This window comes from Lissotriton vulgaris, chromosome 3_1 (assembly GCF_964263255.1).
Source record: "Lissotriton vulgaris chromosome 3_1, aLisVul1.2, whole genome shotgun sequence".
NCBI classification, from domain to species: Eukaryota; Metazoa; Chordata; class Amphibia; order Caudata; family Salamandridae; genus Lissotriton; species Lissotriton vulgaris.
In genome coordinates this window covers 74,494,014-74,506,691 of record NC_141689.1, presented here as the reverse complement: position 1 = coordinate 74,506,691, position 12,678 = coordinate 74,494,014, and positions in this window count along the sequence as shown.

Here is a 12,678-nt window from a genome sequence, read left to right as displayed (position 1 = left end):
CCTGAGGCTGCAGGAGCATAATGGTGTCATATTAGAAGAAGACGGAGTAGGGTTAAAGTAGACTCACAGAGATCTTTGTAAATAAGGTAATCCTATTTTGTTGTTGAACTCAGTTTTGCCATTTGTATAAGTAGAAACGTACAAAAATAATTTGTTTGCTGCTATTTTCTACTCAACTGTCTGATTGTAGTGAAGTCATTGCTATTAGTAACCATAATAAACATAGGTTTATAACAGCTGGCATTTTAATAGATATTGTTGTAGAACTAATTATTTTGCTTGTAGAGTTGCATTCACTCAACCCTCCTAAAGCACTAAAATAAGCTTAAACCTACCCCTATGAAATGAAGTAGGTTTCCACACAGGTAAGAGATTGGAGGATACTTTATTAGCTCCAGCTACAGAAACTACCCGGCAGCAACTCCCGATGCCAGAACACTCCACACAGGAATGATCTTGCACCAGAGTTCCCATTCTAAAGGACCAGATCCCAACACACCTCCCCTTCTTCATAAAATAAACAAAGAAAGAAGAAAGAGAAAGGAAAATAAAAGAAACAAAAAAAAGAAAAGGAAAGGTGAAAAAAGACACAACTACACATTAAAAAAAACATATGTTCCTACTTGACACCAGACAAGTGGGTCACCATATGAGCAGAAGGTGAACCAGGAACAGATTTATAAAACTCACTATGGGAAATCACCATGTCAGGATGATTAGGATCCAGGACAATGTTCAAGGCACCTTGCTCATCCCAACCTAAACGATTAGCACCATCCTTGACCACAAATACAGTACCAGTGGCAAGAACAGAATGAAATCTGAGATTAGCAACACATTTTCCTAAAACTTCAACCCTTTTCCCACCATAAGCAAAAGTTTTAATACTGGATTGCCCTAATTGCACATTTCCTACTTTGTCACAATACGCTGCATTAACCAAAGTAAAAGGAGACCCAGAATCAACTAAAAAATGTAGACAGGTATCATTCACAGAGATAAGGCAAGAAGGAGATTTTCTTTTGTGAACACCACCTAAGGCAGATAACTCTATTACACCATCCCCGAGAGATGCAGAGGAGGACAACATAAGTAATTCATAGTTCTCTTCGTCAGAGTCATCGGTGATAATTTTCACAGTTTGATCCTGGTTCCTTTTGATGGAAGAGACTTTGCACATCCTAGAGTAGTGGCCCTTCTTTCCACAATTATAACAAGTGTGATTTAAAGCAAAACAAAATTTAGCATTGCCAAGATAGTACTACCACAACGGAAACACATTACATCTTTTTGTTCAATCTTGGTTTTGCTAGAAGTCACAACGGAGGAACGTAAGAACACCGGAAAGAGAAGGCTTAGCAATATTAACAGAAGGCGACTTGGCGGATTTGGAAGTGGATTTCAATAACTTGACTTCAGTAGAAGAGGTAGGATTGCTCCTCTCTTTCACACAAAACAGAATGCTCAATGGATCTAGCAAGAGTGAGAGCAGTTTCAAGATCAGGATCATCAGAAGACAGTAGTTTCTCTTGGATTTTCTTGTTGGAGGTCTTTTCAATTAACTGATCCTGAATGATTTCATCCCTGTACTCTCTATAATTACAATTAACTGCAAGAATCCTGAGCGCAGCCATAAAATCATCAATCGATTCGCCAGGAGTCAGAGCACGCTGGAGAAATTTGTGAAGTTCAAGAACAATGTTCCTTTTGGGACTAAAACATTTGTCTAACGTTTTGATGACTGTAGCATAGTTATCCATCAATAAGGAGTCACCACTATCTCCACCACTCACTAAAGTGCTCACAGTTTCCATGGGTAGAGTTTTTAAAACACTTCTGCCTTCAGCACCAAGGTTATACATGAATAAAGCATTCTTTTTCTTAGAAGTAAAAGTCTCTCCGTCAATTGCCTCAAGATACGCCTCGAAAGTGTCTTTCCAGTCATCCCACTTCACAGGAGGTGTGCCAGCAGATTGTAGAAAGCGAGGAGGTGCCAAAACGCGATCCATAATGGCGCGTGGGTAAGTTGCTGCCCCACACAAATATTATAAACTAGAACAAAGCAATATCAGTAATAATATCAACAAGGTATTACATGAAAAATGCACATAAAAATTAAACTGTGCACATCGGTGGTAAGAATTAAAGAAAAACAACAGTGCACGTTACAATGAACCTGTGCGCATCAGTGATGTGCTAAGTATAAATGAATGAAATGTACAATATGCAGATGGTAAAACAGTGCACAACAAACAACTCTCTACAACTGGCACTGCAGAGCACACGAGTGAAAGCTGTGTGCAACAGCGGTAATCAAGTAGGTGAAACAGTGAGGCCGAGGCTTATTGAGCAAGCAAAATCGCATTAATAGCTGGGCGCATGCAACAAAGCGCTTCGTGACAGATGAAAGGCTAGGCGCGTCAGCGAGGTTGCCGTGGAGACGCATATAACAAAGCGAATCCGTGGCTGAGCGCAACTGATGAAAGGCTGTGCGCATCAGCGAGGTTGCCGTGGAGACGGTAAACAAAATGGCCGCACGCAACATCTGTACATTGCGTGCGCGTCACAAGGAAGAGTCAGGCACGTAACGTAGGCGTGATGATGCGAGAGCGAGCTCAATCGTGCGTCAAACAGGAAAATAGGCGAAAAGTACCTTAAATTGAAGAATACGCCCACACACAGGCATACAGCCAGGGTCGGAGTCCACCACAACCAGAAGGAATGGACTTAGAGGAACCGTAGAGGTCAGCACAGGCACACGAAGCAAGACTGGTGATTAGGAGTTCGTCACACCTGAATCAATCGATGGGGAGAACGGGAAACTGGAGTCATCGTCGCCAGTGAAATGAAGTAGGTTTCCACACAGGTAAGAGATTGGAGGATACTTTATTAGCTCCAGCTACAGAAACTCCCCGGCAGCAACTCCCGATGCCAGAACACTCCACACTCCTTGTTCTGTTCCACACAGGAACGTTCTTGCACCAGAGTTCCCATTCTAAAGGACCAGATCCCAACACCCTAGTATCCCTGCTCCCGTTGTTGGGAGCGTGAGCACTTTTGATTTTAAGGCATTGCATATAGATTACTCAAGAGGAGATTTGTCCTTAACCCCTTCCATGCTCATGACGAGCTCAGCTCGTCATGAGGCACACTGCTCGTGTGCTGATGACGAGCTGAGCTCCTCATGACCACACCCGTTTTCATTGACCTTCAGCACAGCAGGCAAATATCTCAAGCAGTCAAGGTGTTAAATGCTTGTTTTAAGCTTCCTTATGAGTATATTGATACCATGGAGGTCAAGGATTGTTAAGTTTGTACTCAGTTGCCTGCCTTAGTTACGGAGGAGATAACCTATCATATTCAACTCATGTACGGTATTACTGGTAGTCTTTTACTTAGCCTCTTATATAGACTAGGGGGCAGATGTATCATCACCATCATTTGCGATTCTCAAATAGCGATTTTTTAGAAATCGCTATTTGAGAATTGCAATTTGTGATGTATGTAGAAAATCGGTATTTTTTAGCGATTTTTTTAAAATTCCTTAATTGCAATTGTGATTAGCAAATTGCTAATCGCAATTAAGGAATAATTTCCCATTCATTTCTATGGGCCAGGAGGCCCATAGGAAGGAATAGGAAGTTATTCTCAATTTGCGATTCGCAATTTGCTAATCGGAAATTGAGAATAATTTCAAGGGTGCATGGGTGTCCTAAGGACACCCTGCTGCACTGCTTAAATTTACATGTGTGCGCATATGGGGCACATACATGCCCTAAGGGCATGCATGAGCGCCACATGGCACCTTTACAAATGCCAAAAAGTGCATTTGCAAAAAAGAATTTGCAAATTACCACCAACTACAAGTTGGTGGTTATTTGCGATTTCTTAGTGTGAAATCGCAAAACATTGTTTCTTATATAGCATTTAAGGAATCGCTTTTTGCGATTCCTTAAATGCTTGAGCAAAATTAAGGAATCGCAAATTTTGCAATTCCTTAATTTTGCAATGCGATCTTTTCATACATCGCATTTGCCGATTTTTTTGTCGCAAACACTGCTTTTTTGCGAATCGCGTTTGCGTAAAAAAAATGGATGATCCATATTGAGGATGAAAACGATAAGGAAGCTTTAAGTCTACTTGCCTCTTCAAAAATGTTTAATCTCAATATTCATTCCCTGATGCCTACCCATAAAGCTGGTCATTTGTTGGACCCGATCTTTGCCAACTGGGAGGGGGTGGCGGTGCAACCCCCCAGTAAGGTCTTATGGTCTGACCATTTTTTGGTGGAGTTCACTATCTGTGGGGATTCCAAGCTATTATCTAGCATCAAACCAATGGCATGCAAACGGAGGCAATGGGGGAAAATTAAGCAGTATCAATTAGAGCTGGCTCTAAAAAGAAGCAGCCCCCCACTAAAAGATAATGTAGATGAAGCTTGGACAGATTATGAAAAATGGCTGTCAGGAGCTTTAGATGTAACTGCCCCCTGGACCACTAAGGCCCCCGCAAGGTGCTCAAAAACAGCTCAGTGGTATAATAATGATCTAAAAGCATGTAAATCGGAATGCAAAAAATTGGAGCGCATCTGGCGCAATAAATATGAGGAGGTGGCTAGACTCAACTATAAAAAGAGCATAAGGAGTTATCATAAATTGATTAGATCTACGAAGCGCAACTTCTTAAAAAATAGAATTGAATTGGCTGATAACTCTACCAAAGAACTCTTTGCTATTTACAAAGAACTCACCTCATTGAAGAGAACTATAGCCGCGGATCTTCATTCTAGGGATATGTGTGAAGCCATTGCTGACTTCTTTGTGCAGAAAGTGGACAACATATATAAAACCTTCCCAGACACACCGGTAGAACCCCCTAGGGAAACCTCTATTGACAGGGAGAGGATTAACAACGGAGGCCTTAATCAGTTTGTGGTGCCTAACACTATGGAGCTGCTGAATATTATACATAGCATTAAATCTGGCTCCCCTGAGGATGTGGCTCGTCCCAATGTCTTCAGGAATCAAGTCGAAATTCTGGCGACCCATATAGGCCACATGGCGAAGCAGTCTTTTCTAACAAGTCACATACCTCAAGACTGGAAAATAGCGCAGGTCATTCCCTTAAAAAAAAAAAACCCATCTGAGTGCTGCACAGTTGGACAACTATCGACCTATATCGCTGCTGCCTTATAGTGCTAAGGTGGTTGAAAAGATAGTTAATAAGTAGCTCTCTGAATATTTGGATAGGGGCCTGCATCTGCATCCCTCACAGTCAGGGTTTAGAGCACACCACTCGTCGGCACTCCTCTTTTCCACTGAATTATTAAGGAGTAGAGTAGATGAGGGGAAGACAGCCGCGCTCCTTTTATTAGATCTGAGTGCGGCATTTGACACCGTCTCCCATCCTCTGCTGCTTTCTCGTCTTGATGAGGCTGGTATTGAGGGTCTGGCTCACGAGTGGATGTGTTCATTTTTGGCGAATAGACAATTCTAGGTCCACTGCCCTCCTTTTAAATCCGAGGTGCGCTCGCTCAGACACGGGGTGCCTCAGGGCTCAAGTTTGAGCCCGACTTTGTTTAATCTTTACATGGCACCCCTGGCCAAGTTGGTTGCGGCGTACGGGGTTGAGATAGTGTCATATGCTGATGACACCCAGCTGGTAGTGACACTGTCCCAGCCCCCGGAAGAGGCCTCAGCCAACTTCACGGCATGTCTGAGCGGAGTAGCTGGATGGATGAATACCAACTGCCTACGCCTCAACGCCAATAAAACTGAACTTTTGGTGTTGGGGAAATCTCCATCCATCTGGTCATAGGCATGGTGGCCCAATGAACTTGGCACCATCCCTAAACCATTAGAACAGGTTAAAGATTTAGGGGTCAGACTGGACGTGACTCTATCCTTCGAACACCACACTAGAGGGATAGCAGGGAAATGCTATGGGATTCTTAAGGTCCTACGTAAGACCCTGGACTCACTCCCTGCCAATAGCAGGAAAACGTTAATCCATACACTGGTGACGCTCCATCTCGACTTTAGGTTTGAGTAGGAAAGGATTGCATAGACTTCAATGTGTACAAAACGCGGCAGCGAGACTAGCTCTCAATCTTTCAAGAAGATCTTCGGGGAAACAAGCTTTAGTTCAACTCCACTGGCTCCCTATACGGGAGCGTATCATCTTCAAGAGCATGTGTATGACCCATCGCATTGCTTATGAGAGAGGTCCTGCCTATCTGCAAAAGCTACTCACCAAATACCACCCTAAGCGTCTTTTACGATCACAGGGCCGTATGCTCTTTCAGGTGCCCAGAATTCAACGGGCACGGATGGGGGTCTGTCTTTCAGATATTTGGCTAGCAAACACTGGAATGACCTCCCCACTATCTCCGGATGGAGCCATCAGAAGGAAGCTTTAGGCGCAAACCGAAAATGCACCTCTTTCCCAAACAGTGATATTCTCCTGACCTTGCCTTCAGCGGCCTTCTTGCTTATGGGGTTTAGTGCTGGTAAATAGTTTCAAAGCGCGGGACACACTGTTCCTAGTGTAACCAGGCGCTATATAAAAGGTGTTATTATTATTATTATTATTATTATTATTATTATTATTATACATCTGCCCCTCGGTTATTTTGAGTGTTATATGACAATCTACGATATTTGTGTTGTGGCATTTACTATTGTGTATCTCATTTGATTTAGGTTTAACTTACTGGCACATTTTAGCCTGCAAACTAAAGTACTGGATGGATTAATATCCTAAAATAAACTCATGTAATCCAAATGATTGATTCTTGTTCCTTATTGCGGAGTCACATCAGCTTCACAAATTCGAAATGTATTTTTCAAGTCGACTAAGAAATATCCATACGACCAATTGGGAGATATATTTGATGATTCACCAAGAGATTGAGGTGCAGATACCAGCGCACTATCACCACCTACATCAATTTTTCAAGTCTGCGTGACTTTCAAAGTGGGCCCACCCCTATCCGCCTACAATGATTTATAAATGAGGGTGGTCACGTGTCTACCAGAGCCGAAGTGAAGGACACCTTCAAGGGTGCGTGATGACAGGGAACCGTTCGGGAGACACACTCAAATATCTCTTGAGTTGTAGACAACCTGGCATACTGGAGACGCTGCCCAGGGATACTCCTGGAACGCTGTTAAGGTCTCCCCAGGGTACAGGTTGCCTAACAACTCACAGTCCCCTCTCACCAATGTGTGAGGGATATATTTGTAGCGTTGCATTAAAATGGTCTGATAAGATTACATCCAATTTAATTTATAAGAGCAGTAAAGAATACATGGGTGCGCTTTGCAGACAGAATAGTTCATGGTGGGGCATTTCACTCTCCACTTAAATTAAATAAACAAATGCGTCATATTTTTAGAATAAATGTCGGTGCATAGGCCGACATTTGCCTCCAGAATTCCTTCTAACATGGCTGCCAATCAAAGTGTTTGTCATTCTCTTTCCCCTACTCCACACTCCAGGACAAGAGATGGCTAGTCATCAGAGGTCACGCCTAGCTTCTCAAGCGCTTCTTGTTGATAGCCATAGACTTTGCTCTGCACTTATTTCTGAATCCTCTTACTCCTAGGCCAGTGATGGCAAGAGATCAGAGGTCAGGCCTCTGGTACTTTTGTGTTTTTTCCATGCACCATGACATAGCTACAAACCACTGTTCCACTTGGTCGTCCAACCATCGGTTAGCTGGAAATGAAAGGTTAAACCTTTGCTTCACTACCTTTACTTAAGCGAAGCACAAAATGGCTGCTAACCATAGGCTTTCCCATTCCTTTTTCATGCCTGCAACGGATCTAAGGTTGCAATTGCATTCACAATCTATCCACAAAAGTAGGCATTAGTTTTGCTAGCGACAAGTTCGATTTGATTTATATATTTGTAAAGCTCAAGCAAATACCCAGACGCGTCTTAGCGCTACATGACAAGATGATAGGTTAGTATTTTATAGTTTTTGTTATAGTTCATGCTTATTCAGTGGTCCGATGTAAGAAAATGTAAAATTGCGTCCTACAAATGTTTTAGGCTCCTCTCCTTCCCTGACTGATGTCAAAAAGTTTCCTGGGCAGTTGTCCTTTTAAAATCCCTTTAAACTTCATGTGGATCCATCTACAGTGCATTTGTTTCTATCACAGATATGGTAGTTGCTTTACAATATAGCCCAGCCAGCTAACATAGTGTGCGCATTTGACCAGTAAATTGAGCAAGCGAAATATGAAAGCGATGATGTGAACATATTGCTGCAATACCATCTCTGGTTTCATTAAACAGATGGACTCTTTGTGGCTGGCATGCCATCTTTTACAAACATGTTTGGAAGCCTGTACTACTCTTTCTTCTGCTTTCCATTATTTGTAGAAATAACATGAATGATTCAACAAAGATTTAAATTAGTGGCAGATTACTAGGGCCAGTGTGAGGTACATAGGTTGGGCTTTGCCTAATGGGCTTCTCTATGTGCTTGGAAATCAAAGGAACAAGCCTTTCCCTTGTGGAATGTGTTTCCTATTGTGGTCCATCTGGGACAGAAACATGACTCAAATGTAACCAAACTGACTTAAAGGGAATACCAGTTGAACTTTCACTATTCTCTACAGTAGGAGTTCTCCACATGCAAAGGAGCCAAGTAAATCACTGTGCTCTTTATTGTGAACTTGGAAACATACACATTTTCCAATTTGATAAAAAATAATTTAGTTTCCATTTGTTGTCTGGCCAAAAGAATGGAAAACAAGAATATAAAAAATACAATGCACACTAAGTAGAACTGAATTGCAGTTTGCAACAAATTACGCATTCTAGGAAACCTGGTTTTGTTTTATGATAGGTTTCGGAGTGAGAGAGAGAATGGCAAATGCAAACAGAATATCAGTTAGGCCTCTAACAGCGCTCTGAAGGGGCAAAAACAAAGGCAACGTACTATCAAACCATGGGTAACCAAGGATCATCTATGAACAACTGTGGTTTGTCAATGAGCATAATAATCTCCCTGCAGGCAGTCTGGATAGATATCCGGCAATACAAGAGATGCAACAGTATGTGGCAGAAACCATTACTACACAATACTCAAGACCAAAAGGCCTAATCTGTACAAAGAAAATGACAGAGGGCGGAGTCAACATGGTGGAGAGATAGGACGCCCATCCTGATCCACATCAGAACAGAGTTGTGTGTGGTCAACATGGACACCCTCTCAATTGAAAAGCAGTGGGTTGCACTGCCAGCCCTAGACGCGACAGCATGTTTAGGTGAATTGACAGAGTCCTTGGGTCAGAACTGGGCCTGGACTATACAGTGGAGGTGGCGTAGTTGTCCAGCAGTAGCCCTTTATCAAATACTTACTGGACGCCGCCTGCCACAGTGGGTATACCCACACTGCAGCACCCACCCCTGAACTTCCCCACTGGTTTGCAGAGTTTGTGGCATCTGATTGAACTCATGCCGGAGGATGGCATGTGAAAAAGGGCAACCTCAGCGGAAAGGGTGACGCCCACCTTGGAGCACAAAAAGCTGCTCGCCCTGGCTCTGATCAGCATCCGCTATAGAGAGTAATCATACGAGTTACTTACCTTCAGTAACAATGTATCTGGTAGAGACGATTCTGGCTGCAAATTCATTAACATTGAATTATCCCCATGCATGAGACTGGATTCGAAAAACCTTTTGTCACAGCATCCCTTCCCGCCGGGGGTACGGCACCACGTGACTCTGCCCTGACGTCGTCCGCATCCGTGACGTCAGAGAGGATATATAAGTACCACCCCGACACGCCTACGTCAGTTTTCTTCAGAGAACATTTCAGGGCCACACCGGCAGTCCAGCCCTCACCAAGCAGAAGGAAGGGCGATATGAAAGGAGGCCATCAGCCAGTGTACTAGGGACCGCCATCGGAAGCCCAAGGTACAGGCAATATGAAAGGAGACCAGCAGCCAGTGTACCAGGGACCTCCACAAGAAGCCCCAGGTACAGGCAATACAAAAAGAGTCCAGCAGCCAATCTACCAGGGACCTCCACCGAAAGCCCCAGGTACAGGCAACGCAGGGGAGTAACGAGGAAGAAGAGCAACCCAGAGACTCCAAAGAGAAGAGTAGAAATGAGGGCAAGAGCCCTCCACCGGGAATACACCCAGTGAAGAGGGCGGCCGAATCCATCACAACTGAACATCAACAAGCCTGACAGAACAGCACATCAGTAATAAGGCAGGTAAAAGAGATAAACATAGCCCCAAAAGGCCCCCGAAAAACAAGAAGCAGGGGAGCCTGGCCTCACTCCAAGGCCCCTGGCTGTAGACCAGAAGAACAGGCAGGCGCAGCTGGACGCTGACAAGTGCCACTAAACTAAATGTCCAGACCACTATGTCCAGGCGGGCACAGCTGGGTGCCAACAAGCAACCAGCCGGAAAACAAGAGGAGAAACAAGTAGGACGAACCAAGTCGTCAACACAGGAAAATAAAACTTCTGGACACCAGACAGAGGACCAGGCCAAATGGTAGACAAAGTGCAAAAAAAAAAACACTGCAGCACACCGCCGCAGCTGCTCAAGAAAACGCATCAGCGGCATACAGCAACACCAGTAAGGGGAAGGAACCCGCAAGGGGAAAGACAGGGCTATCCAATAGCTACAAATACACCACGTAGGTTAGGATACGGCCCAAGAAGTATGGGAACCACTCTTAGGGAAGAAAATCCAGCATCAGAGAACAAATAAAAAAACCTGCGGCAGAAACCACATAAGCAGCCAAAAAGAACACTTTGCCAAAAAGGGCTGAACCAGCAGCCAACCGAAGAGGTAGGCCAACCCAGGACCCAGAGGGCACAGCATCCCTCACAGAAAGTGTAACATTCACCCCAACACCAGATTCCAGGAGCAGTGGGATAACATCTCCCACTAAGACCCGGAGGATCAGCAAAACCACCTACTGAGGAGGAGGTGGAGGACGACGGAGCCCCGCAAAAAGACGCTGAATGGAGGAGTCCACATGAGTGTTAAACAGAAGGACCCCGTCAAAGGGTAGGTCAACCAGACGTTCCCTGATGTTTGCAGGAAAAACAGCATCACGTAGCCAGGCATGGTGACGGAGAGCCACAGAAGTGGCCATAGCATGGCCTAGAGCATCGGCAACATCCAAGGACGCACGAAGAATAAATGTGACCAACTCCTGACCATCCAACACATGGCTCATAGGTCAGCATGGCCACCCTCATGAGAGACATGAGAAAGTAGTGACTTCACAGAGTCCTACAGACTGAAAGTAGCCCTGGTCAACACACACAAAGTGTTAAGCGCCCCAAGGCAGTGCTAGAAGAAGCAAAGACATTACACCCCCATGAATCCAACCACCAGACCTGCCGAGACGGAGGAAACAACACCACAGGCAAACACGAATAGGCATTCCGCAGAAGAGAGCCTTAAGTAGAAGGGTGGAAAGAAAGACAAACAGGGTTCTGCGTGTGAGAAGTTGGCCTGGCATATGATGTCCACTATTATAGTGGGCACCTTGCACTAGTCCAAACGACCCTTATTGATGGTAGGTTTGAAGTCAACCTTTTAGAAAGCTATCCTAGTGGTAGCTGTGGAGAGCAGCCTACAGGCTAAGACTTAGAGGCGAGTTAAGCAAGTTGTTTTACCAGTCTATAATCTCTTGAATGACCAAATGAAAGTACACCACACAAGGTATATATGTATTTATTCTAAACACAACCCTTCTGGTCAATACAATACAAGGAACTTAATTAGCATACGATAAGTTGCTCAGTATACGTTATGCCCTAGGGGCCTCACAAACCATATACTAAAATAGTGGTATAAGAACCACATGAGGGATAGAAGTTAGGCCTCTGGCCTGTAGAACTGCTGGGGCAACCAGGAACCACCCAAGGTAGGGACGCAGGAGGCCCACTGGGGATGTGTGCAGTGTCTAAAGACATCTGCGGATCAGCAAGTGACTTCAATGGAAAACAAACAAGTTAAAATTTTAAAGATTAAGGACACTTCTGGGTGAACTACGATGGAACCCTTTTAGACTTAAGCACTTCAGAGTCAAGACTTGGGTGCACGGTAGTACTCATGTTACCTCACACACGGAAGCCGGGTGCATAGGTGTCTTTTGGTGTCGGGTTTCGTCGTTGATTCCAATGGAGAACTGCGAACAAGTGCTGCAGGGGAATAGAGGAAAATTGTCCGGGTGCATCCAAGGGTGGATTGGAGATGTGAAGAACCTGAAAGCAGAGGGGACAGAGTCTGGGTCACTAGCCAGTGACCAGGATGGTGACAGGAAGATGTCAGCCGATGTTGGGTGTTTTCAGGTGAAAGAGGTGAAGCTTGACTCTTCAGCCACGAGGACCAGGAGGCGTCGACTATGACCAGGAGCTGGATTCGAGCTGTCCAATGAAGGATGTTGAGTGCTGCAGTGTCGGAATCCGGATTTGACCCAACAAGCCTTGGCAACAGCAACCCACGCAAGATGACAAGATAGGCTTCGGTGCAGACCAGCAAGGTCTGGGAGACTCCTCCTTTGGAGGGGAGTCCGAGCATGTCTGGAGCAACCAGGAAAGCTAAAGAAACAAAGGATTATCCATCGTGGGGGCCCACTAGCCAAGGGACTAGGAACTGCGAAGGAACCTCGAGCTGCGGTTAAGAAAGGGGAC